This window comes from Kogia breviceps, chromosome 14 (assembly GCF_026419965.1).
Source record: "Kogia breviceps isolate mKogBre1 chromosome 14, mKogBre1 haplotype 1, whole genome shotgun sequence".
Classification (NCBI taxonomy): Eukaryota; Metazoa; Chordata; class Mammalia; order Artiodactyla; family Physeteridae; genus Kogia; species Kogia breviceps.
In genome coordinates this window covers 10,191,900-10,219,823 of record NC_081323.1, presented here as the reverse complement: position 1 = coordinate 10,219,823, position 27,924 = coordinate 10,191,900, and the positions used below count along the sequence as shown (strand labels likewise).

At 47.4% G+C, this 27,924-nt stretch overlaps 1 long non-coding RNA gene across 1 annotated transcript; it reads left to right on the top strand.

Annotated features, from left to right (window-relative positions):
- The first annotated feature begins 1,590 nt into the window (after nucleotides 1-1,590).
- Nucleotides 1,591-27,924, top strand: LOC136792461 (uncharacterized). The gene is made up of 3 exons (XR_010836274.1): nucleotides 1,591-1,760; nucleotides 23,783-24,550; nucleotides 27,710-27,924. It is a non-coding gene; the product is annotated as an uncharacterized lncRNA (long non-coding RNA).

Below are 27,924 nucleotides of genomic sequence, written 5' to 3'. Positions count from 1 at the left end.
GCCGCTACCCTTGCGTAGTAGTAATTGCTTTGAACCTTCAGAGAGGAAGTAAGCAGCTCCTCTGGGATGATGGGTCTCAGATGGTGGAGGCGGAAGGTCAGCTGTGGTGCTGACGTAGCACCAAAGGCCTAGTGTTTAACCCCGGGGGCTCCGGAGTCACACAGTGCTGGCTTCCAATCCTGCCTTTGTAACTACCAGCTGTGTGGCCTTGGGAAACTCACTCAACCTCTCTGAGACAATGTTTCCACCTCTTAACGTGGGAATAATAATAGTACTTGCTCACTTTGTGGCGTTGTAGGGATTGAATGATAAAAAGCAGGTTTCAAAAAACCACAGCCTGTAGACCAACTCTGTCCACCTGCCCGTTGTTCTTTCTAAGGTCCATGACCTAAGAATGTTTCATTCACCCTCATTTTTAAACGGTTACATTTTAAACCGTTATGTAAGTACCTACATAGTAGCCTCAATTTTGCCTCTGGCCTGCAAAGCCTAAATGATTTACTATCTAGCCCTTGAAGGAAAAACTTATCAACCCTTGTTACAAAGCATGTGGGCAGAGAAAGAGTGCTCAGTGGATTTTAAGTGGTGCTGATTCAGCTGTCAAGGGGCTTAGGTCTCCTCAAAGGCCTTCCTGTGTAACCCTCAGGAAAGTCAAGCATGCTTTACAAACAGCCATGGATAAGGAATACTTAGATGGCACTCACCATGTCCCAGGCATTGTTGTAAGTCCTGTGTATACAGCAACTCAATCCTTATAACGCCCCCATGAGATAGGTACTATTATTATCCCCATTTTAAAGGTGAAGAAACAAAGGCACAGAGAAGGGTGGGTGTCTCCCTGAGGTCACACAGCTGTGAGCGATGGAGCTAGCTAGCATTCAGATCTTGTAACTGCTTTGTCCTGCTGCACTTGACAGAGCTGGGGCTAGCCCCTAGAGGGTGCTCAGTAGATATCTGTTGACTGAACACATGCGTGTGGCCTGAGGGCAGAAAGTAAACCAGCGAATTGCCAAGCTTGTAAGAGAGGAACTTAGGCGTCCATTGGAGCCCGGATGCCTGGTAGTAACAGCTAGGGGCACAGATTCCACACAGCCACACAGGCTCCTGCTCTGACAGTCTAGCCTCTTCTGACCCCCATGAAACAGAACATGTATTGCATTCAAGATGTACCCTCCTTACACATGCGATCATATCGTCTTCCCTCTGAGTCCATCAAGTAGCTCCGGTTGTTACGTCCACTTTCAGATTGGGGAAACACGGGCACAGAGAAGCTAAGTGCTTGGCCAGACATCACACGGCTGACTCATGGTTGTACTGATTTTCACACCCAGGTCTGTGTGACTGCAGGGCCAGGCCTTTTACTCACGGGGCAGGGAAGGGAGATGGTCATTGGCTCCTCAGGGCTATTTGTGAATGTGACGGGTAGCTTGAGTTTTCACAGAAACCCCAGTGAGCAAATCCCGAATTTACACGACTGCGTGATGGGAGCCATGATTCTCATGTCCTCTGTGAGCCTTCCCTTTTAAAAGCATGCCCTTTGACGCGCCTCAGCTCTGCAAAAGTTCACTGTTTATGTACTTTTCCAGAAGCCATCGGCTGGGGGAGTCAAGGTTCACCTGTGAGCTAAGAGGGCACACGGGCAGCCATCCATTCATGCATTTCGATGACCATCTGAGGGAGAGACACTGATGTTCACCGCGTAATTCAGTGGAAGGCTCCGCCCCAGGAGGGGAGTGTCAGTGCCAGGAATGACATCAAAGGTAAGACGGACGGATGATGTCTGGGGGGAGTGGGGGGGAAATGGGGATGGTGTGCGTGCTGGAGGGAAGGAAAGAGGTTGGGAAGGAGAGAGAAGAACCCTCAGCCTGCTGCAGCCAGAGCAGCATTTGTTTGGTGGTTTGTTTTGGGTTAATTTTGCTGCCAATTGTCTTGGTCGAGAATTTTATAATTGCAAAGAACAGGAACCTACTCAAAGGAAATCTAGCAAAAAGAAAATACGTTTGTTCACTCACTGAGTATGATTTGTGTACCTACTGTGTGCCACACACTGTACCCCCCAGGTTCTCAGCGGGAGGAGGGTCAGTAAGCAGGCGCCACATAAATAAACAAGGCAACTGCAGACAGTGCTTTGTGCTCTGAAGAGATTGAACAAGGCATGTGGCGAGGCAGGAGGGCAGGGAACTTGCCTCTGGGGAGGGAACCTCTGCCCTGAGGCCTGACTGGCAAGAGCCAGCCATTGGCAATTTGGGTGAAGAACTTTGCAGACGGAGGGATTAGCAAGTGCAAATGTCCTGAGGCAGGAATGGACTTTACGCTGCAGAGCAACAGAAAACAAGGCTGGTGTGGCAGGACGGAAGGAAGGAAGGAAAGGGTCAGGATACCCGGTCGGGGAAGGGCCCAGTGGCCTCCGTTTGGATTTTATCCTGGGCGCAGCGGGCGGCCATGGGAGGGTGAAAGGGCCGATGGGGTTGAGAGCCTCTCTCGGAGGCATGGGAAGTCCGGAGGTGGGCCCAGGCCGTCTCTCTGCTTGGTCACCTCACAGTCTCAAAGTGGCCACCACCGCTGCCAGCATCCGAGGCCCAGAGGATTCCTGTAAAGCAGACAGGAAGCAGAGCCTTTTCCAGAAGGCCCTGCGAGCTCCCGCATTTATGCCCTTGACCAGAACCGCGTCAGGCGGGCATCCCAGCTGTGAGGCGGGCTGGGGGACAGTGTCCAGTGAGGAAAATGGCCGCAGCCCGTCGTGGTTTATCGCACAGGCTGGGCACGTGAAGCCACTGTGACAAAGGAGGATGCTAAGGGAGAGAAGGAAGAGAGGACCAGCCCTTGACTCTAGCAGAGAAGAAATCTCAGGCCAGGGTACTCAGTTGTAAATTAGAGGCCTGTCCAAAGTGGGGGGAAACAGCCAGGAGGGGAGCACCCCCCAACTTCCCCCGCCACCCGGTCCCGCCCGGGCTGTGGTTGGGCAGGAAGTTTCCGGGTCCGGGAGTCAGGGGTCTGGCCGTGTTAGGAAAGGCAAGCGCTCCCTCTAGTGGCTCCGCGGAGGTGAGCGCAGCAACCTCCCCAGGGCGCCAGAGCTGGAGGCCGGAGTTGGGAGATCCCTCGGCTCGCAGACCCTGGAAGGGGAAGGGCTCCAGTGATGCTGGTGAGAGCGAACACTTATGCGGCGCTTAGGGTATACCCTCCATGCACCTTACAAACATTAACTCGAGCCTTTTGACAGCTCTGCGAGGTTGGTCCCATTCGTGTCTCCGTTTGAAGTAGGGTGTCATTGGCCCAATATCAGGAATTGGACCCACATCCGTCTCACATAGAGGCTGTACTTCCAGCCAGTGGCTTTGGGGCCAACAGACCACAGCCCAACTATTACCACTGGAGGACCATCACAGGGATCCTGAATTACATTTCCTTATTATTTTTAACTTGCTTGTTCAAAAAAACCTTGTCTGAGGCTTATGGGGGACTTAAAATCATCCATGGATGGAGTTGAGGAATCCCTGGGATCGGGAATGAAATGCCGTGTGCATCTCTGCACATTTCCCTGGAGAGAGGACCAGAGCGGCCATGAGACGGGCAAAGGGGTTGGGACCCAAAGAAGTCACAGAGCCTCTGCTTCGTATTGTTTTGATGCCTTGTTTACTCTTTCAAGACTTTTGGAGGGGGCTGGGATGGAACTGATTAGGAATGCTTGTCACAAAGGCTTGTCTGTGCCCTAACTGACTTGTGATGAGCTTGCGTCTTGCATAAACTGGCTTTTGTTTAACTCTGGAAACATCTTGAAAAATCTAACCAGGGCCTCTCAGAGGTTGAGGATGGGAAGAGCCATTTAAAAGTTTTAAAAGATTTAAAGCTACAAGGGTTGCGAAGGTAGTGGTAGATTTTAGGTTTTTATGTTTAATAAAGTAACGCTTTTCAAATAAAGTTCAGTGATGACTCATCTAAGTTACAGATAATGGCAGAAGTCTCAGGTGGTTTAGTCTATGACTAAATGGCCCAGGCCAAGGTGCCCTCCAGCCCTTCTCCCCTCTCTATAAAAGGCACCAAGTAGCTGAATTGTATCGACCCAGGTGCTGCTGGATTCGAGCAGAAATAACACAGCATCTGTTATCTTAACAGTTCTTGGAGCAGCCAGGCCACTTCCGCCGCAGACAAGCGAGGTCCTCTGGGCGGGCGCATTCTGGGGCCAGGTAGAGGGGAGAGTATGAGGATAGGGAAGCCTCTCACCTCCCCAAGTTGAATTCTGGACCACCTGGCCTCAGAGCTTGGGTTGAGGTTATTCTCGAGCCCGCAGCCCTCATTCAAAGGGTGCACCGCTCATTCCCAAATCAGAAGAAGTGACTTTGCATTTCCACCTGTTTGGGCAATAATAGGAGGAGTTTGGGCTTTGGGTTTGGTTTCGATTTCTGCCACTTTGGGGCTGTGACTTTGGGTTAACCTCTTTGAACTTCTGATTCTTCCCCTTTGTGGTAGGGTTGATAATGGCCCCCTCCCCAGGCAGCTGGAGGAGAAAGCGGGGTTTGTTCAGCCGACGTTGAGAGTGGGTCCCTGAGCGCTGGGGATCTGCCTGGCGCTTGGGACTCGGGGACGCGAGCGTGCCAGTCCTGACCTCGGGGTCGTGGTGTAACATCGGAGACACGTGGGGCCTCGGGGTTTCTAAAAGATCGGCGCAGAGGTTGGGAACATAGGGCAGCGCTGCGGATCCCACCACCCGTGGCTCAGAGAAAGGGTCCTGGGAAAAGGCTACCAGTTCAATGAGAAGTTGGAAACACAGCCCGTGGCTTGGGTCAAAAAGGGGGTGTCGGACAATGGTGGGCGATCGTAAAAGTCCTTTTTAGGGAGGGGGGAGAAGCAGTCATCATAAACAGGGGTAAGGTTTCCTGAGATTTGTACAGGTGAACTCACTCCTAACAGCATCTAGAAAGCCTTTTCCCAGCCCCACAGGGCAGAAGGTTTGGATCAGTGGAGGGACTCACATCTCAGGGACCAAAGACAACTGACACTTCAGGGCTGGGCCTCCCTCATCCGACAAAGGCTCTCGCCACTTCCCCAGTTCTGCCTGCTCTTTCCACCTGTGCTGTCCAGCCCGTCTTGCCCCTTTCCCCGCTTCCCCTCTCTTTGCAACTCTCTCTTCTGAATTCCTCTGTACCTTAGCACAGAGCGACTCAGCACGCTCTTCTGCTGGCCTGACTTCTAGGGTCCCCACAAACAGCTGGGAAATCACAACCCCAGGTGGCGCCGATTACATTATGATCCACATCAGGGGGCTGCAAACCAGAGCCCGGGAACCAAATCTGGCCCCCTGCCTGTTTTTGTAAGTAAAGTTTTATTGCAACGCAGCCACGCCCATTCATTTACTTGTAAATTGTGGCTGCTTTCACTATTCCACGGCAGAGTTAAAGAGTTAGGATGTTTTGATTAGTCTGTGTTTTTATATGTGACTTTCGTCTCGAAAGTAGTACAGCCATAGACATGTGCAAAACAAATAACGAATTTATAAATATTAAGTATATAATGTAGAAATCAGCTGTGTGTTTAAAAATATTTTTGCCCATCTGGAACTTTCAGGGGATTAATGCAAGAAATATGAAACAAAGGTTTTAATGAACTGATATACAAAAGATACCAATAAACGTAGTTAAGACATTTTAGCCTTCTTGGCATTGCTTCTATTTCCTGTGTGGAATTAAAATTCTTGGCTACATTTTGTTTTCAAAAATGTTTTAAAATAAACTTTAAAAAATTAGAATAAAAAAAAAGAGTTAGGATGGAGACAGTATGTAAACCTAAAATGTTTACTCTTTCTATCTTTGCAATTCGACATTTTCATGAAGTGCCTAGCACAGGTGAAGGGCTGGTTAAGGGTCATTGTCATGTTCCTTCCAGTGGCCTAATGTCTCATCCATTAACAAGTTGACCTAACCCCTGCTACGGCCAGGCTGTCAGACGGGTCCTATAGGCATAGAGATGACCAATAACGTCTGCCTACTCTCAAGAAGCTCGCAATCAAATACAAGAGGCTGAGATTTCTGTGCATTAATTTTGTATCCTGCTACTTTACCAAATTCATTGATTAGCCCTAGTAGTTTTCTGGTAGCATCCTTAGTATTCTCTATGTATAGTATCATGTCATCTGCAAACAATGACAGCTTTACTTCTTCTTTTCCTATTTGGATTCCTTTTCTTATACACTAATGATGAAAAATCTGAGAGTGAAATTAAGAAAACACTCCCATTTACCATAGCAACAAAAAGAATAAAATATCTAGGAATAAACCTACCTAAGGAGACAAAAGACTTGTATGCAGAAAACTATAAGACACTGATGAAAGAAATTAAAGATGATACAAATAGGTGAAGAAATATACCATGTTCTTGGATTGGAAGAATCAACATTGTGAAAATGACTCTATTACCCAAAGCAATCTACAGATTCAATGCAATCCCTATCAAATGAACACTGTCATTTTTTACAGAACTAGAACAAAAAATTCCACAATTTGTATGGAAACACAAAAGACCCCAAATAGCCAAAGCAATCTTGAGAACGAAAAATGGAGCTGGAGGAATCAGGCTCCCTGACTTCAGACTATACTACAAGGCTTCAGTAATCAAGACAGTATAGTACTGGCACAAAAACAGAAATATAGATCAATGGAACAGGATAGAAAGCCCAGAGATAAACCCACACACATATGGTCACCTTATCTTTGATAAAGGACAGAAGGATATACAGTGGAGAAAAGACAGCCTCTTCAATAAGTGGTGCTGGGAAAACTGGACAGCTACCTGTAGAAGTATGAAATTAGAACACTCCCTAACACCACACACAAAAATAAACTCAAAATGGGTTAAAGACCTAAATGTAAGGCCAGACACTATCAAACTCTTAGAGGAAAACATAGGCAGAACACTCTATGACATAAATCACAGCAAGATCCTTTTTGACCCACCTCCTAGAGAAATGGAAATAAAAACAAAAATAAACAAATGGGATCTAATGAAACTTAAAAGCTTTTGCACAGCAAAGGATACCATAAATAAGACCAAAAGACAGCCCTCAGAATGGGAGAAAATATTTGCAAATGAAGCAACTGACAAAGGATTAATATAATATCCAAAATTTATAAGCAACTCAGGCAGCTCAATAACAAAAAAACAAACAACCCAATCCCAAAATGGGCAGAAGACCTAAATAGACATTTCTCCAAAGAAGATATACAGATTGCTAACAAACACATGAAAGAATGCTCAACATCATTAATCATTAGAGAAATACAAATCAAAACTACAATGAGATATCATCTCACACCGGCCAGATTGGCCATCATCAAAAACTCTAGAAACAATAAATGCTGGAGAGGGTGTGGAGATAAGGGAACCCTCTTGCACTGCTGGTGGGAATGTAAATTGATACAGCCACTATGCAGAACAGTATGGAGGTTCCTTAAAAAACTACAAATAGAACTACCATACGACCCAGCAATCCCACTACTGGGCATATACCCTGAGAAAACCATAATTCAAAAAGAGTCATGTACCAAAATGTTTATTGCAGCTCTATGTACGATAGCCAGGACATGGAAGCAACCTAAGTGTCCATCAACAGATGAATGGATAAAGAAGATGTGGCACATATATACAATGGAATATTACTCAGCCATAAAAAGAAATGAAACTGAGTTATTTGTAATGAGGTGGATAGACCTGGAGTCTGTTATACAAAGTGAAGTAAGTCAGAAGGAGAAAAACAAATACCGTATGCTAATACATATATATGGAATCTAAGAAAAAAAATGTCATGAAGAGATTAGTGGTAGGATGGGAATAAAACACAGACCTACTAGAGCATGGACTTGAGGATATGGGGAGGGGGAAGGGTAAGCTGTGACAAAGTGAGAGAGTGGCAGGGACATATACACACTACCAAATGTAAATTAGATAGCTAGTGGGAAGCTGCCACATAGCACAGGGAGTTCACCTCTGTGCTTTGTGACCACCTAGAGGGGTGGGATAGGAAGGGCAGGAGGGAGGGTAACGCAAGAGGAAAGAGATATGGGAACATCTGTATATGTATAACTGATTCACTTTGTTGTAAAGGAGAAACTAACACACTATTGTAAAACAGTTATACTCAAATAAAGATGTTAAAAAAAAAATACAAGAGGCTGGGGCTTCCCTGGCAGTGCAGTAGTTAAGAATCCGCCTGCCAATGCAAGGGACATGGGTTCAAGTCCTGGTCCGGGAAGATCCCACATGCCGTGGAGCAGCTAAGCCCATGTGCCGCAACTAAAGAGCCTGCACTCTAGAGCCCGCGAGCCACAACTACTGAGCCTACGAGCCACAACTACTGAAGCCTGCGCACCTAGAGCCCGTGCTCCACAAGAGAAGCCACCGCAGTGAGAAGCCCGTGCACTGCAATGAACAGGAGCCCCTGCTCACTGCAACTAGAGAAAAGCCCGCGCTCAGCAGCGAAGACCCTATGCAAGCAAAAATAAATAAATTAATTAATTGATTTTTTTTAAAAAAGAAGAAGAAGAGGCTACCATGCAGTGTGTAAGAGGCACAGAAAGAGGATGAGGTTACCCAATGCAGGTGCAGGCTCCTGTAGCAGCTGGGTTTGGCCAATGGGAGGCCCTGCAGGAGGGAGAGAAAAGCAGGGGTATTTCTTCCCTTCCTTTATGCCTCAAGAAGCAACTCTGCAGCCCTGTGGGCCCCAAATTGCCAACCTTTTCAATTTTTCACAAAAAGCTATGAATCTAGATTTCGTGTGAAATCTTCCCATTTGTGAATATTAGCATTAGTTATTCAACGATTCTGCAGACTTTTCCGGCTCCATAGGCTGAGAGTTTGTGACTTTTGGACAGAAGGCCCATGACACTCTCTTCACTTTAAAATTTCTACGACTCTTATACAACTGCTGTGGAGAGTAAAACTGTATACACACATAGCCTATGAAACGCCAGCTCCACCCCTGCATACCGTGGAAAAACTCACTCCATGTACAGGAGCCATGCTCAGGGATATTCATCTCAGCATTGTTTGTGCACACGTGTAATAGAGAAATGTAGGAAGCTATCCAAGTGTCCATCACAGGAAGACAGAGAAATGCCTTGTGCCGTATTTGCAGCGAAAACCAAGTACAGCTACGTTTATTAACATGGACAAATCTCAAAACATCATTTTAGAATGACAAAAGCATAGTATTTTATTTTTGTATATAAAGTTTATTCGTATGAAGTTTGAAGCATGAAAAGCAATGACGTGTATCATTTATATACGGGAGCATATGTTCTATAAATGTAAAGGCAACTATGGGATTGTTTGTTACAATTCAGGAGGTGCTGATGGCATCTAGTGGCTGGAGGCCAGGGATGCAGCCTAACATCCTACCGTGTACAGGCCAGCCTCCCAGCCAAGGATGATCTGGTCCAAATGCCTGTAGTGCTGAGGTTGAAGCCTTCAAGGGGGCGGGGAGAGGGGAGGGAATAGAAGCCACTTGGAATATCTGACATCTCATATAAGACGTGCAAATGGGCTGTCATGGCTTGGAAGCATCTTCTAAAGGCCAGCTTTCCTGTAGTTCTGTCTGCAGAGAGACCTGAGCTCAACTCCACTGTATTATCAGGGCCGCCATCGCCCAGCCCGTCTCGCTACCACGGGGTCAGAGCTGGTCGTGGGGGCCAATCTGGAGCCCCTACAAGGACTTATTGGGACAAATTCCTACACTGGCTTTCTTTCCCACCTGAGGGCTGATCTCACACTCTAGTAAGAAAGAGCGTGTTAGATCGTCACAGCAGTCACTGGCCAGAGTGAAAGTTATCCCCACCGTGTGACAGATGAGGAAACTGAGGCTCAGAGGTGAGGCTTTTGCTGCATGACACACCACGAGTAAGAAACTTGAACTCGGGCCTGAGACTCTGGAGTTCAGAGCTGTCCCCGCAGACACCACCTCTCAGGCCCAAAGTCTCCAGGGTCTGGGCGTTGGGACAATGCACTCTGAGCCATGAGTTAGAGAAGTGGGAGCAGATGAAAGCTTTTCTTGGCAGGAGCTGATGTGTAATCCTCACAATCCCTATACTTTACTGAATCCATCTCCACACAGAGCATTATTCAGTCCTCCCCGAAACACACGTGAAAAGCTAAACGTTGTTATCGCCATTTTCCAGAAGGAAATAAGATGGAACCTGCCCAGCATGACCCGAATAGAAAGGGGCCGAGGCAGGATTCGAACTCAGGGCTCTGGTTCCACACCCGGGTGCTGCCCTGCTGCACAATACTGCCTTCACTTCTAAGCTGCTTTAGTCCCTCTTGTCCCTTTTGGACCAGTTAGGACCTCAAAATCCTTGCCGATTTATTTCATATCTTAGGAAATGCAAGTGCCCACGAAATAAACTTGAAGATTTCAGACTTTTAGCTAAGCTGTGCCTTAGCTTTTGTGGCTCTGCTGAAAGCATTTCAGAAAGGTTTCAGAGGAACTGGCTGTGTGTGTGTTTGTGTGTGTGTGTGTGTGTGTGCACGTGTGTGTTTAAAGAACAGAGTTGACATACTGTTTGGGCAGAGAGGTGTGGAAATTTTTCTGGTGTTTCATTGGTTACGTGCTCTTCTTGGGTGCTAGTGATGGCTCCAGCAAACCCTGTTAGATGTATTTTATAAATTTATGAATCTTTCACCTTAAACCCCCTCTACTCAAAAATCCATAGCATTGGAAATCAATCTTTGTTTATGGCAAGTCCATTAACAGCTAATTCCTTCCCACAGCCATCAAATCCATCTTCGCTTGATGCCAGAAATAGAAGCGACCGGGGTTTTGGTGGGAAGACGGAGGGGAACCTCTCGCAGACACGCTGGGTCTGGCGTCCTCGGGGGTTGCCCTTACGTCACGTCTCGGACACAAGCCGCAGTGATGTCACCTGATGCCACGGTGCAGAACTCCCCTCTGCGGTGTCTGTGGTCAGCCCAGGGCCCAGAAGTGTCTCCCTTCCTGGGTTTCCGTGTCCCGATGAAGTCAGATTTCCTGGGCTGTGGATTCAGTTACCAATAATTGCCTTGCGAATTGGCAGATGCAAAAGTAAACATTTCTAGAGCCCGAAGTACACGGAGCTCTGGGGGTGGCCCACCAAGAGGAGCCGGGAGAGAGCTGCCACGGAAGCGATCCGGGCGATGTTGACGGGGCCTCACGCTCTGGGTCTAGAATATTCACGCCATGGGGAAGCCTGGCCCGGGTGAAGGGTGGGCAGTGGTGAGCTTTCCCTGACTTGTAGCGTGTGGGGAAGGGAAGGATGGGGCCTCTGTGCTGGGGGCAGGCCTGCATCCCCTGAGGAGTGTGGGCTTTCCACAGTTACTCAGAAAGCAGATATGGCAGTGGGAAGGGCCCCTGCCAGGGGTGGCAGTGAGTCACTTTTTCCACCACCTCCTGTCCTCTCTTCCAGTCTGCCATCTCACGCTGCGGTTGCTCTCTAGGACGACAGCAGAGCCTGCCCTCGGGCCAAAGGGGGGTCCTGAGCCGGGTTAAAGGGACCCGTGTCCTTCCCACTGACCAGGTGTAAGGAGAGTAGCAAGACCCCCCCAGACAAAGAGCTATCATTACATAAGAACAAAGGAAAACATCCTAATTCCCACACGGCCCTACGTAATGTGGGCCCTGCCTAGCACCCTCCTGCCTGCCTTCTGCACCCCTCAGCCCTGACGTCCGTCCCCTGCTGTTTCTCAGATCCCTCAGGCTCCTTCCAGCACCACACCTCAAGGTGTTTGCACAGGCTGTGCCCTCTGCCTGAAATGTGGGTCTCAGGCCTCTGCCCAGTTGTCACCGCCTCAAGGAAGCCCTCTGTGATCACTCTATCTAAACCACCATCCCCATAATTTTCTTCCATCCCTCTTTTCTCCCCCGCCAGAGCCTTTGTAGCTACCCGGCATGATGCCACGTGCTGGATGATTTACTGATGGTCTGTCTGCCCCACTGAAATGTCAGCTCTGTGAAGGTGGGGATTTTTGTCTGTCTCGTTCACTAGCGTGTCCTCGTGCCTGAAACAAAGCCTGGCATAGTAGATGTTCCATACAGAGAGGACAAATCTGTGAATGAGTGCTGAACATGTAATACACGATCGGAGGAGAAACGGTGGCGCTGTGAGCTGGGACCCGGGGCACCAGGGGCAGATACAGCTGTGCTTGCCTTGGGTTGGGGGACCTGGCAGGGGGCGTGGGGTGGGATACCGTGAAGAAACTGGAATCATGGTTTTGCCCCTCGGGGGAGGTGATATTTTATGAAATGTACCGGTGGCAGGGGAGCAGTGTGAAGAGGAAAGGCTTTGGAATCTGACTGCTTAGGTTTAAATCCCAGCCTTTACTCCTTCCCCGCTCTCTGGGTGAGCCTGAGCAAGTCAGGCAGCCTCTCTGAGTCTGTTCCCGTATCTGAAAACTAGAGCTAATAGTACCACCTTACAAGCGATCTGGGGTGGATCTAATGAAATAATACAGCTCATGCATATAGCCCCGTGCCTACCTCATGGTATGCCTGCATTAAGTGTTAGCTTTAAAAAGCTTTGGGGTTTCCCTGGTGGCGCAGTGGTTGGGAGTCCGCCTGCCGATGCAGGGGACACGGGTTCATGCCCCGGTCCGGGAGGATCCCACATGCCGTGGAGCGGCTGGGCCTGTGGGCCATGGCCGCTGGGCCTGCACGTCTGGAGCCTGTGCTCTGCAGCGGGAGAGGCCACAACATTGAGAGGCCCGCGTACCACAAAAAAATAAAAAAATAAAAAATAAAAATAAAAAGCTTTGGTTGCATGAGGGACTGTCTTAGTCCATTCGGGCTGCTATAACAAAACACCATAGACTGGGTGGCTTACAGACAACAGAACTTCATTTCTAACAGTTCTGGAGGCTGGGAAGTCCAAGACCAAGGCACTGGAAGATTTGGTATCTAGTGAGGGCCTGCTTCCTGGTTCATAGATGGCCGTCTTCTCACTGTGATGAAAGGGGAAAGGGAGCTCTCTGGGGCCTCTTTTATAAGGGCACGAATCCCATCATGAGGGCTCTACCCTCCTGACCTAATCACTTCCCAAAGGCCCCACCTCTGAATACCATTGCATCAGGGTTACGAATTTTGGGGGGACACAAACATGTGATCTATAACACCACTCAGCATCTGGACCGAGGAGGAAGATTGAGCCATTTGTTACTCTGTTTAGACATTCACAGTCAGGCAATCCCAACTATTTAACCGTTTAGGTCATGCTTTTTATTTTTCTGGGAAATACTTCTACTTGCATGACACTCTTTACTGAAAAATGTAGAACCCTTAAAAGGTAGATACAGTTATAAAGCCTGACAGCTTTGCATGTGTTTGGTGCCTGTATGGTCTGGAGATGGGTGTGTTAATTATTGCTGCATAACAGATGACCACAAAGTTAGTGGCTTTAAACAACACCCAGTTAAAACGATCTCAGTTTCAGTGGGTCAGGAATCCAGGCACAGCTTGGCTGGGTCCACTGCTTCAGCATCTCAAAAGGATGCAGTCAGTGTCAGCCAGGGCTGGGGTCTTCTCTGAAGGCTCGACTGGGAACAGATCTACTTCCAAGCTCCCTCACGTGTTTGTTGGCAGGATTCAGAGCCTCAGCCCCTCACTGGCTTCTGGGGGGAGCCCTCTCGGTTCCTTATCACATTGCCCTCTCCGTAGTGAAGCCCACAACGTGAGCTGGCTGTTGGCCACGTAAGCCTCCCTGGCCTTTGCTTCATCACAGCCATCAAGGGAGAGCCTGCCAGCATGATTGAAGTCAGATTTAATCACAGTTGGGACATTTCCCCCAACACTGAGGTATTCTGTTGAGTAACTTGTTAGACACAAGTTACTCAAAGGGAGGGGATCACTCCAGGACACGAAGGCCAGAAAGTGGAGATCACTGGGGTCATCTCAGAAGCTGCCGAAAACAGGGAAGAGCCTGGCAGGTGTGAGCAAAGGCTCAGCTGAGTGGGTTCGTGATTATCACCTCCTCTGATTTGTAATAAGGTCCCTGAACCTGCCCACACCTCTCCTCAGGTCACCTCACAGTAAACCATCTTTGTTCAGGAAAGAATTGGTCTTTCTTAGTTCATGTCAACAGGGGACCAGTGGACACCCATTGCTTGAGGGTGGCTATAAAGGAATTTCTGTGACCTGACAAAGGCAGGCTTCTCACCACAAAGACCTAGTTCTTGGTGGTGGGGGTGAGGGGGACTGGATTGCTTTGCACATGGAGCCAGGGTCTCTAGGGAATGAAGGCACTCAGATACCCAACCATTGCTCCTCAAGATTTGAAGTCAGGAAAGCCCATCCGAGTGGGCTCTGGAGCTCCCACCTAACACCCACTGACCAAGAAGGACAAGAAACCCACATGGGAAGTCATCAACAGGACAGGAGCACCTGGCCAAAGTTTGAGAGCCCAAATGAGCTTTGGGGAGGGCTGCTTCCAACAGGGCAGGTAGGTAAGCTGGGATCCCTTCAGGCCCCAGCAATCCTAGTACAATTGGTCTGGGATCAATGGCTGATCACTAGGAGAGACAGGATGGATGTACATATCCCATGTTCAACAGTGACCCCTAGTGGCAAGGAGAATCAATGCATGTAGTGGATGGTTCAGACTCACCGGTTCTGCTGTTTGGAGGCAGGGCTGGCCCCCTTTGAACCAAGTAAATCCCAGAGTTCTTGGACAGTGGGAGTGTTGAGGAAGTAAGAAGCCCAGAGGAGGCGTTAGATTTCCTGCCAATGAAGCTCAATTTATTTACTGAAAGCAATCAGGAAGTATTTGGGTACCTTACTGGTCACAAAGATTATAGAATAAACCAGAGGTTAGCAAACTTTTATTAAAAGATCATATGATAAATATTTTAGCTCTGTTCCAACCAATGAACACTGCTCTGGTAACATGGAAGCAGCCATAGACAATAAGTGAAAGAATGACCATGGTTGTCTTTCAATAAAACTTTATTTATAAAAACAGCCAGCCAGCCGTGGGCCATAGTTCGCTGACCCCTGGGATAAACAGTTGAGGTCAGTCTTTCCACCTTTTAAAATAGAATAAATGAATAAATAATTTTTAATTAACTAATTCAATTTCATGACTAAACGAAAATGTTCATAAAATGTTCTTTCCTCTTTTGGTTAACTGAAATCTCATTCCTCCATGGATTTGCTAATTGTCCTTTTCTCCTTTAAATGAAATAGAGGCTCATCAGCACATTTTCGAATTGCTATTTCTTTCTTTGTATAAATGGGGAGTTATTTATTAATGATTATTTTCTCCTTGAGGCTGATGGAAGCTGAATCATGGATGAGGTGAAAAATGAGCTTTCATCTTCTGTGATTTATACTCAATTCAGTCCTTTTCATGCATATATGTATGCACACACGTACAAGCTTAGGAATGTACTATTAGTGGTTGTAAAAGTGAAGTTACTCATCTTCTGCTCTGAGCGTCTGGAAAAGTTTATGAACATCAAATAGTACCCGCTGGCATTGTCCGACAAGACACATTACTGCCCAGTGAGTGGGCACAGCCCTTCAGTCTAGCTGCGTGCTTACAATACCGGCTCAAGCTGGCATCAGGTTTTTCCACTAGATGGTCTGGTCTGCGTGCGCTGGCAGCCAGCTCGGAGGTGTTCCTGCCCTCAAAGCCACAGCCAAGTCCAGGGCCCCAGGGAAAAACCACCTAATGAATTGGGAGAGGAGTCTGGGTCACAATTTCAAGCAGAGCTTTCAGCCATGATGTGTAGCACATGTAGGTATTATTTACACGCTCATAGATTTTGGATATAGGTACTTGAAAACAGTGGAGCTGTGAAAATAGGCTTAGATTTTTCTATTTTAAAGTATATGAAGTGAGAATTAGCCTCCAATTATGGGATAACGGTTTGGTCAGAGAAAGAAAATCAACTGGAGGGATTTATCCTGGGAGCCTGACCTTATATAAATGTGAGAGCTGGTTCAACAGCATATGTGAACCTGTTTCTTTGAACATGAGGCTGGGTGTCAGCAGGTGGCCACCACAGAAGAAAGATGGATGAGAACCGGGACAAGGACTAGTCACCCCACCCAAGGGACCCGCAGGAGGAGGCGGCATTCTTCATCACGGAACCAAATAGGCACCTGCCCAGGATTTGGAGAAGCGGAAAGAAGTTGCTCAGGCGCTGGAGGCTGCGGGCTTGCTGCTGCCCCAGGCCTCCCGGGTCAGCCCACAGAAAAGCAGCCACAACAGCGCCCACTGCGCCCACCCTCCAGGCATAAAAACTGTAGATCTGGGCTTCCCTGGTGACGCAGTGGTTGAGAGCCCGCCTGCCGATGCGGGGGACACGGGTTCGTGCCCCGGTCCGGGAGGATCCCACGTGCCGCGGAGCGGCTGGGCCCGTGAGCCATGGCCGCTGAGCCTGCACGTCCGGAGCCTGTGCTCCGCGACGGGAGAGGCCTCAGTGGTGAGAGGCCCGCGTACCTCAAAAACAAAACAAAACAATACAAAAAAACAACAACAAAAACCCCTGTAGATCTGCTCCTCCACTTCTACCTTCCAGATCTTGCCTCAAATGTCTCCTGTGGCCCATGCTAACCAGAAACTATGCAGGGGAAGGAATTCTGGGAATTCCAACTTCGCTGAGTTGACACAATCTGAATCCACCACAGATATTACATCAAAAAGTAAATGGCGGTGAGTGAATTGATTGGGGCTTTTATTAGAAATGTCACTCGCAACTGTCAGTTTAATGTAGACATTTAAAACATATGAAAAAGTTCTGGTGTCATAGGAAAGCCTTGGAGGTCAGAAAAGCTAGATTCTGATTTTTAGAATTACTAGCTGTATGACTTAGAACAAGTTACTTAACCTCTCTGAAACTGCATTGCTTCTCTTGTAAAATGGGGATTAAAAATATCTACTGCATACAGATGATGTATACAAAATTTAGCACAATCTACTATAGTAGGTGCTGGATTTATCAAGGCACATAACAGTGTGCAGTGCTGTTTTCAGAATGTACCAACGCGTCTGAGTCTCTCACTAAACTGTGAATCCATGAAGTCCAGGGTGATGATTAAGTGAGGAGCATGAATGAATAAATGAACTATATCCCTGGGTACTAGGCAGAATAGGTGTGGTTACTCCCATTTAAAAACAACAAACTAAACTTCGGTAGTTTATCAATTAAGTGTCTGAGCCAGGACTTGATGCCTGACCTTCTAACGTCTAACCCAGCACCCTTTACCACACAGCCTCATGTCTCTCCTGCATATTGTAACATTGTGGAAGTACTGTGAGAGAGTGGCTTTGTGTTCAGAAGCTGTTGTTTTTTCTTTTAGTTCCCCGTGATTCCAAAGTTGTAGCGAATGGTTGGAGTCCTTCACAGGCTGCCCAGGGGAAGGACTTGTTGGAGAGCCAAGCTCCACCCCTCCTCAGAGGAGTCTGTATGTTCTGCTTTGGCTGAGTTCCACCTGGTCCCATTCATCCATTCATTCAGTCAATCATCCAACAAAATGGATTAAGAATGTATTATGTGCCAAGCATTGTTCTAGAAACTGAAGACACAGCAGTGAACAAAACAGATATGGTCCTGCTCTCACGATATTTATGTGCTTCTAAGCTGTGGTAGCCAGCTTCCAGGACAGCCCCAGTGCTCCTTGCCTCCCGGTGTTCACACCCTTACGTGGTCCCCTTCCATCCTGGATAGGGATGACTGATGTCACACACACACACACACACACACACACACACACACACACACACACACACAAATATAAAGGGGTGATGGAGGTGACTTCTGAGGTAAGCTTGTAAAGACATGGTGCCTTCCATCATGCTCTCTCCTGAATCCCTCACTCTGAGGGAACCCAGCTGCCATGTTGTGAGGATGCTGAAGCAGCCCGGTGTGGCAAGGTCCACAAGGTGATGAACTGAGGCCTCCCACCCACAGCCCTGTGAGGGAGCCATCTTGGAAACAGGCCCTCCGGCCCCAGTCAAGCCTCTGAATTAAACCACGGCCCCAGCAACATCTTGACTGCAACCTTAGGGGAGACCCTGGGCCAGAACCACCCAGCTAAGCTGCTCCCACGTTCCTGACCCACAAAAACTCTAAGGTAATCAGTGTTTGTTGTTTTAAGCCATTAAGTTTGGGTGTAATTTGTTATGCAGCAAAAGATAACTAATACATAGAGAGAGACAGACGATGGCCCAAATAATGCCAGATTAAGGTTAAGTGCTATGGAGAAAAATAAAGCAGGGAATGGGACTGGTGGGGTGGAGGGAATTGCACTTTTAGATAAGCTAGGCAGGGAAGGCCTCACTATGAAGGTGATGGTTGATTAAGGACTGAAAGGAGTTGAAGGATTTAACTGTGTGGAAAAGTCTTCCAGGCAGAGGCATCAGCAGGTGCAAAGGCCCTGAGGCCGGAGCTTATGTGTGTCAAAGGATCAGCAAAGAGGCTGATGTGGCTGGACCAGGTGAAGCAGGGAAGATGGTAAAGATGAGGTCAAAGAGATGATAAGGGGCCTGACTGTGAGGCATGGAAAGCTCTGTGCTGAGATGATCGTGGCTTGTGACCTTGGGTATGACTCAGCGCCAGGCACGACCCTTCCCATGCGTTGCTTCCTTCGATCCTCACCAAATGGGATGATCCCCATTTACCAGATGAAGAAACTGAGGCCCACGGAGGTTATATTACTTACTTCAGACCACACAATCAAGTTGTGACAGAGCCAGGAATCAAACCCAGGTCCTCAAATCTGTGGTCTGAATATCAGCTGGAATTTGGGTGGGGAGGGAGGAAGAAGGGGCTCTGTCTGTTCCCCTGGGGAATCACTACACTTTGTGGTGCTCTTTGTCTGAATTGGGGTCTGCTGAATCCGTGTTGTGGGAAGTTAAGTGTGCATATTTCAGGCCCTGGATTGAGCACAGGCCATAAATGACCCATCGGGGTGGAATCCGGGTTTGGGGCAGCTCCAGCCCCGGGGGAAGCAGGACCGGCCGAGGCCCACTGGGCAGCGGGGCGTGCCAGCTTTGGCGCTGGCTCCCCACAGACAGGCATGAGTCACTGCAGGGCAGCTCCGCTCCGTCTGCCCAGGACGCGCTGTTCTGCGGGGACCACAGCTCCCGCTGGGAGCCAGGGCCAACCGGGCAGAGTCTGTGGAAAAATACTGCGGTGGGGTACACCCTGGCACTCTGCTGTGTTTTGTGCTGCCCCAAATTCTCCCGTGGCCTCCCGCCAACCAAGTGGGATTCGGTACATTGGTTTATTTAAAAAAAAAAAAAGCCAAGAGAGAACTTTTTGAGAAGTCCCAGGCCCAGCAGTTAGGCTTTGCTGCTTTCTCTCTCTCCAGGTTAGAGTAGCAGCATTCTGCGGACCGAGTGCCAGGTATTGGACCAAGATGTACATTGTCCGGTCACATTCAGTCCTCATCTCAGTCTTATGGAGCGGTGCCTTTATCATTCGCATTTTCCAAATGTTGAAACAGAGGTGCAGAGAAGTGAAAAAAACCAAGGTTAAGAGGGAGTTTTCACACTGTATATCCCTCCTGGGGACCTCTGCAGTTAATTCAAAGTCACGGGGAGGGGCGCGGAGGGAGCTGAGGGCACCCACCCCTCCCCACTTCAATGCAAGCAATCCGTTCTTATATGTGGGACTTCCGGTTAAAAGGATAAATAAACAGGCCTCCCCTTGTTTATGTGCACTAATAACGTAAAGTATACAAGGTAGACTCTTAGTTGCCTACTCACTGTCTCTTTTTCCCTTCTTCACTAACAAAACCTCAGTTTTATTTAGTGTGGCATAGTGTCTAGCTAAAGGACCCCAATCCCAGCCCTGCTTATAGTGTAGGTAGACAGTGAGATATAAGCTGAAGTCACCAGATGGGGCTTTTAATAAAGGCTCTTAATGAAGAGTTTTTTCACTCACTGGAAGGTGAGCCCTTTTGGTCCTTCCTCCGTTTGTCTCCTTTTTCCTGCTTGGAACTGCAATGGAGTGGCTGGAGCTCTGAGCCACTTTGGACCATGATTCATCATTGAACGTGAAAGCTTGTGTGAGATAGTTGATCAGGAGCCTGGGGTATTAATGATATTACAGCATGGCTGTGCCAGCCCTGTCCTGCCCTCTCCATGAAAGGAACGAAGCTTACATTTTAAGAGCTGTATTTCAGTTTCTGTTATATTCAGCTGAAGTTAAACTTATAAGGCAACGTTTATTAGGTGTTTGCCTTATGCTGGTCACTGAGCTAAAACTGCATGTACATAATCACTTTGAACCCTTACAATAACCTGATGCATTAGGTGAGCTCTGGACCCGGGTAGCCTAGATTCGAATCCTTGCCTCTTTCAGTTTAGACAAGTGACTCCATCTCTCTGCACCTCATTTGTCTTTGTTCTAAAATGACAGTAGTAGCAGTATTATCTACCTCGTCAGGTGGTTTAGAAGATTAAGTGAGATTATGTACATAAAGTATATACCCGGCACATATTAGGTGCTCAATGAATGTCAACTATTTTTTAAAATTTATTTTATTGAACTGTAGTTGATTTACAATGTTGTGTTAATTTCCGCTGTACAGCAAAGTGATTCAGTTATACACATACATGCATTCTTTTTCATATTCTTTTCCATTATGGTTTATCACAGGATATTGAATATAGTTCCCTGTGCTCTACAGTAGGACTTTGTTGTTTATCCATTCTATATATAATAGTTTGCATCTGCTAATCCCAAACTCCCGATCCATCCCTCCCCCACCCCCTCCCCCTTGGCAACCACAAGTCTGTCCTCTATGTCTGTGAGTCTGTTTCTGTTGTACATAAGTTCATTTGTGTCATATTTTAGATTCCACATATAAGAGATATCATATGGTATTTGTCTTTCTCTTTCTGACTTACTTCACTTAGTATGATAATCTCTAAGTCCATCCATGTTGCTGCAAATAGCATTATTTCATTCTTTTTAATGGCTGAGTAGTATTCTATTGTATGTATGTACCACATCTTTATCCATTCATCTGTTGATGGGCTTTTAGCTTGTTTCCATGTCTTGGCTATTGTAAATAGTGCTGCCATGAACATAGGGGTGTATATATCTTTTTGAATTATAGTTTTGTCCAGACATATGCCCAAGAGTGGGATTGCTGGATCATATGGCAACTCTGTTTTTAGTTTTTTGAGGAACCTCCATGCTGTTCTTCATAGTGGCTGCACCAATTTACATTCCCACCAACAGTGTAGGAGGGTTCCCTTTCTCCACACCCTTTCCAGCATTTGGTATTTGTATATTTTTTAATGATGGCCATTCTGACTGAGGTGAGGTGATACCTCATTGTAGTTTTGATTTGCATTTCTCTAATAATCAGCACTGTTGAGCATCTTTTCATATGCCTGTTGGCTATCTGTATATCTCATGAAAGTCAACTATTATCCCCATTATATAGATGAGGAAACGGGTGGATGGGTACAAGTTTCCACAGCCCATGTGAGGAGGGGGCAGGAATTTGAATTCAGACAGAATTCTGTGACAAAATAAAATAAATCAGATACTCACTATTAGATGGCCTGTAAGGATTATTCTTGTTGTAAGTTCTGTCTAGTCTAATGTTATACACATCTGTGAAATAATGAATATGAACTAATATATGTCACTACTTTTCAACTAGTGAAAACACATTTGGTTTAAGAAAACACTGAGCCCAGCTGTGTGCTCAGAGCGGACAGGGCTGGGAATACACCAGAGAATAAACTGATAAGATACAGTTTCTGTCCTTCAGGAGCCCCCAGTCTGGTGAGGTAAAGAGGCTCATCAACAGGGCTCACGCATAGTAATGGATTAAGTATCACGCGGGGATTCCCGAGTTGTATGAGCTCAAAGAAGGGGCTTCTAACCCAGGAATCAGAGAAGACGTCTGAGGAGGAGGCATTGACATTTAATGCTGAAAGAAGGTGTGGTAGACAGCTTCCGCCATGGCCCCTGGTGGTCCCTGCCCACCTTGTCTGTTCACATCCTTGTGTCACCACCCCCTCCTCATGTGTGGCCTAGACCTGGTGACTTGATTCCAGAGAATAAAATGCGGCCAAATGGGGACTTCCCCGGCGGCCCAGTGGTTAAGACTTCGCCTTCCAATGCAGGGGTTGCGGGTTCGATCCCTGGTCGGGGAGCTAAGATCCCACATGCCTCGCGGCCAGAAAAACCAAAACATAAAACAGAAGCCATATTGTAACAAATTCAATAAAGACTTTAAAAATGGTCCACATCAAAAAAAAATTTTTTTTAACGTGGCAAAATGATGGAATGTCACTTCCAAGATTAGGTTCTAAACTCTGACTTCCATCCCGCTGGCACACTCCCTCTTGGCTGCTCACTCTATCAGCTGCCGTGTTGTTGCATGTGCCCTGGAGAGGCCCACGTAGTGAGGAGCTAAGGAAGACTTCTGGCCAATGGCTTGTGAGGACCTGAGACCCTCAGTCCAACACCCCACAAGGAGCTGAATTCTGCCACAGTCATGCCAGCAAGCGAGGGGCCTGCTCAGTCAGGCCTTGGGATGACCCAGCGCCAGAGGACCCCCAGTTCAGCAGCGTCTGATTCCTGACCCCTAGAAGCCTGAGATTTGAAATGCTGTTGTTTTAAGTTACTCTGTTGTTGGGGAAATTTGTTATGCAGCAACAGATGACCTCTACAGAGGGGCAGGAATTAGCTGTGTGTCAGAAGGAAAGAAAGGGAGGGTGGGAGGTCGTTCTGGGCGTGGGGACCAGCTGTGCAGGGGCCCAGAATGAAGAGAGAATGGCTGGATTAGAGAGCAGGCCACAAATGTCCATTCCATGAGGTGAGGAACTTCACCTGTTCACCCACCACCATGTCCCCAGTGCTGGGAATGTGAAGAGTGGGCATGCAGTAGGTGCTCAATAAATGTATGGGAGGTGTGGTCAAGGGAACTGAATGCAAAGAAGAATCTTGGGAGGAGAGCTCAGGGCACAGAGCCGAGGCCTCCTGGCCTCCACTCTGAGCCTGGACTGGTCCTCGGGCCCATGGGAGCCTCTGCTGGCACTTCAGTGGGCTGACTGCCGCCCAGTGAGGACTGACTGCCGCCCAGTGAGGATGGCCGGGACACTGGGGCTGGAAATAAGAAGCAGGAGCAGAGAGGGAGGCTGACGCAGGCCTGCAGGCCAGGGATGGCCTGGACCAAGCTGGCCGTTGGGATAGGGGAGACCCGCGACCAGATCTGGGGCATCTATTGGAAGGAGAGCCCATGGTACCTGCCCGTGGATTGGATGCATGGGTGGAGGGAAATGGGAACATCAAGGGACACTAGTTTGGTCAGAGCGACCTGGTGGACGGTGGTGCTGCTTTTGGTGATGGAGAATATTACAGGGGACCCTGGGCAGGTCACTTAGCCTCTGTACGCCTCAGTCTTAAGTCATCAATAAAGTAGGGTTAGTAACTCCTACCTAGTAGAGCTGTTGTAAACATTAAATGAGATAAAGGCTACAAACACCTGGAAAAAAACAAGACACACACATAATTTATATGTAGTATATGATTTATATATTATATATGTGATTTTCTTGAAGTGTAGTTGATTTACAGTGTTACATTAGTTTCAGGTGTGCAACGTAGTGATTCGATATTTTTATAGATTATGCTCCATTGAAAGTTATTATAGAATATTGGCTTTGTTCCCTGGGCTGTACATGACATCCTTGTAGCTTATTTATTTGTATTATATTAGAACCCCGGAGAAGGAACAACTTGGCGTGCTGCAAGGGCACCGAGAGAGATGTTCACTTTTGACATTTTTTTCCTCCAGTTCTATCACTGGGAAGAAACAAGCCACTCGAAGCGAGTAAGAACCCTCTCGATGAAAACTCACTTTTGCCAGCTGTGGCAGAGGCAAATGACGTTATGTTTTTGCTGCCATCTGCAAATGCACCCTCCTGAGAAACGGCCTCTCCTCAAACCCGCAGAACCTCTGAAACAGGATACCTCTTGGAACGATTCAGTTTGGGCCTACTTGCATCTTGACATCATTCAGGGCCGGAACGTTCCGTCTCGCCACTACAGATGTATAGATGTCAGGGTTTCGAGGGCCAACGGGGAATTGCGACATACTTGTGGCTCAAGTCATTTGTTAGCTTTCAGGCCCGATCGTGCTTTGCTCACGTAACAGATGTTTCAGGAGCTTGATGTAGGTACCAACTACCCCGTGTGTCAGATACGTGTTATGTCAGCCCCTCCGATGTTAAGTTCCTGATTATGCGTGTCATCTGTGCAGTCATTCTAACGCTCCAGATCAAGCATTTCGCCGCCCCCAGGAGCATTTGGCAATGTCCGAAGACATTTGTGTTGTGACAACCACGGGGGATGGAGTGGAGAGGAGTGCTACTGTCTCTTAGAGGGTGGAGACCAGGGAATGCCTCTAAACACCCTACAGTGCACAGAACAGCTGCCACCGCAGGCAACGATCCAGCCCCACGTGTCAGCAGCAACGACTTTGAGAAACTCTGCTCTAGAGCTACTTGTTTGTTGAACAACTTCTGAGTGCCAACCGTATGCCAGGTCCCATTCAGCCCTGCAGGTAAGACTGTGAATGAGACCAGTGAGGTTCTTCCCCTCATGGAACAAACATTCTGATGGAGAGGACGGATAAGAAACTGGTATACAAATTAGTATATTTCCTAAGGTAATTTCGGAGATGAAAAGTGCTGTGTGAACAGGGTCTATGTGTGTTTCCACACACAGTTGTTTCCCTTGTACTTGGCACCGTGCTTGGCATGGAGTAGGGCTCAGTGAGTTTTCACTGATTCCGCAGTGATTAAGACCCTGCTGTTGGCTAACTATGTGCCCTTGGGCAAGGTCATCTCTCCGTGCCTCAGTTTGTTCATCTGTAAAGCGGGGATTATCGTAGGACCCACCTGGTAGAATTGTGGGGAGCAAATGAGAGGATATGGATAAAGGGCTTGGAACATTCCTTGCCCACAGTAAATGCTCAATAAATGTTAGTGACATTCATTCATTCATTCATTCCTCCCCTTTGCCATGGGTCGACTCTAACAGTCTTTGCTCTGATTCCTTGGTTCCATCTCTGCCCTTCACCTTTGGCAGCTGTCATTGGTTACAAGTGCCCAGAACAATGTAATAGGCCCTCCAGCTGGTAGGAGAAGGATGGTGACAAAAGGACTTGGAGAGGAGAGGAGCGCGATTGGGCGTAGTACACGTCACCACTGGGGAGGGCACAAACGCAGCTCTGTGTCTGCCGATGGCCCTTTAGGGGCATCATGACGAACATCTGTGGTGACAGTGTTTTCATGTCCTGGCACCCTGGTAGCTTACACAGGTCCCCAGCTGGCTTCTGACCTCCTAGTAAGGTTTCCTCTTCTTCCACTGCCAACTTTTTCTTCTTATCTGTGTCTGCTTCCCAAGGGGGAACTATGGCCTAAGGCCTCAGTTCTCCACCTAGGTGAGTCAAGAGCCTTTTGGTCAAAGTAAGAGGAAATCAGTTGAAATGGACTTAAGCCAAAAAAGGAAATGCATTAGCTCGTGTAACAGAGAAGTCAGGGCATGGCAGGATTCAGGATGCAGTGTTTCCAGGAATCTCTCTCCCTTGATCTCGGTTCCGCTATTTTGGCTATATCCTTAGGCAAGGACTTCCCAAACACGGGCTTAACCTCCCCACTCCGTCCCCACCAACAACTCTGGACTCACATTCAACATCAGCTGAAAGAGAGCATCTCTTTCACAATAGTTCCAGCAAAAATCTTGGGGTCAACTGCGATTGGCCTATCCTGGGTCAGGTGTCCATTTCTGAACCAATCCCTGCAGCTGTGGATATGTGGTGTTTTGATTGGCCAGGCCTGGGCCTGCCCTCTGGTCTGGAATAGGAGCAACTCCACCCATACAGTCTAGATTGAGAACAGAGGGGAGGTGTCCCGCCAAAGCAAATCAGGGTGCTGTTACAAAAGGTAACAGCCCAGACCACAGATGGCATCTATACCATCTGACTGAGCATAAAACCCAAAGGCTGAAGTCCCCAGTTCTTCCCGACTTAACCGAGTGGTGGGTTAAACTGTCAGCCAGCTCTCTTTTTTGGTGAGCAGATGTCAGCGTGGTGGGCATTCCCATGAAAGACAGAAGGCTTCAGGAAAGATAGCGCCCAGCTGGGCCCAGCAATCTCCCCAGTGCCAAATGCTTCCTGATATCTACTGGACATCACACCCGCCCTATCACCTCTTCCCTGGAATGACCTCCTGGCCTTTCCGTAGAGCAAAAGTTCCGTGGATCTCCTTTCTCCACATAAAACTCACCTAAATTTGGAAACAAACTCATGAAACCAATTTAATCATAAAGTAAACTCAGGGTGAAATCTGACCTATTTCTTTTTTAAGCGAGAGATTTGGACATGCCTGCAACTGTTTTGCTGGGTTGTTTTAAAAATTTAAATCCATTTGTATCTGGTGTTTTTAAACTTCTTCCAGTGTTATCTGCTTTAAAAGAAGAACAAGAAATAGAAATGACTGAACTTTCTCCTTGTTCAATTGTTAATGGAATAAATATAATAAAAGCGTACAAACTAAACATCATGCAATTAAAAAATAACTCTTTTCAGGAGGGCTAACTTGGAATAGAAACTGTGGAATAATAATAATAGTAGTAATATTAGTTCAGGTATATTGCACATCTATGAAACAGGCATCGTTCTAAGCACTTTATCAATATGTGCTAGCTTCTAATATTGTCCCCATTTTATGGATGAGGACACTGAGGCACAGAGAGGTGAAGTGACTTGGCTAGGGTGACAGTGGCTGCTAAATGATCGAGCAGGGATTTGAAGCCCGCTGGTCTAAGTCCACTGGCCCACAGGCCTAGGACAATCTGGTTCCCAGCCATTGCATCTTAAGGTGACTTCACTCCTTCTAGATGGCTGAGAGCTTACCCTACTTGAACCTGTTTTCAGGTTCATTCAGCAAAGGCTGCATTTTGTGACTGCTTGATGTTTTTGTAGTTAAGGCTGCACCCATATTGGTAAATGGACTCTCTCAAAATTTCTCCCTCTGCCAAAGTTCTGTTAGCATATACAAACTTCAAAGCCAATTACATCCAGCCTGACGTGACTGGAGGGCACCTCCCAAGGCTCTGGCAGAGACGACAATTGGCATTGGAGCTGTTTTTAATGATGTTTCATTTTGATCAAACCAGAAAAAATGTGCAACTGCTCAAAAGGCTATTTACAAACTCCAGCTATGGCCACTGACCCGCATCTAATTCTGCTAATCACATAAACACAAGTTTTATCCCCATTCGTGGAATACATTTCCAGCTTATCCCCACCTTCTACCCTGTTCCCATTCCCATCCCCATCCTCGCCCCCAGCCAAGAAACCGCTTTTGTTTGTCACTTACAATTGCTGTAATTAGTACTGTCTACACAGCAATACCAGTCCTGTTCCCTTTCTTGCTCCTTGTCCCAAGATGTGCCATTACAACAGAGAGCTGTGAGTTTCTGTAAAGTCTAAACAATCTCAAATGTGCAGGGCTGCATCTGTAAAACAAAAGTTCAGAGGATTAGTCCAACTTCAGATTTCCATCTATAACCAATTATATCTGTCAGGATTGGGTTTCACTAAATATAACAACGCCCCCCCCCAATATGTTATGCCTTAAATAAGATCAAAGTTTATTATTCTCTCATAAAAATATCAGAGATCCAGATGACTGTCTTTCTGTTCTGTCATCTTCAGCATGTGGCCATCAACTTCAAGGCCATCTTATGATTCAAAGTGGCTGCTTCAGTTCCAGCCTTCACATCGACCTTCTAGGACAGCAGCCAGAAGAAACTGAAGAGCCAAAAGGCCCTCACACGCTCCCTTCTACAGAACCTTCGTGGTAATAACCCCACCCGAGTTCTTTTTATGTCTCCTTGGTCAAGTCATAGTCATGTGGTCATATCTAGCTG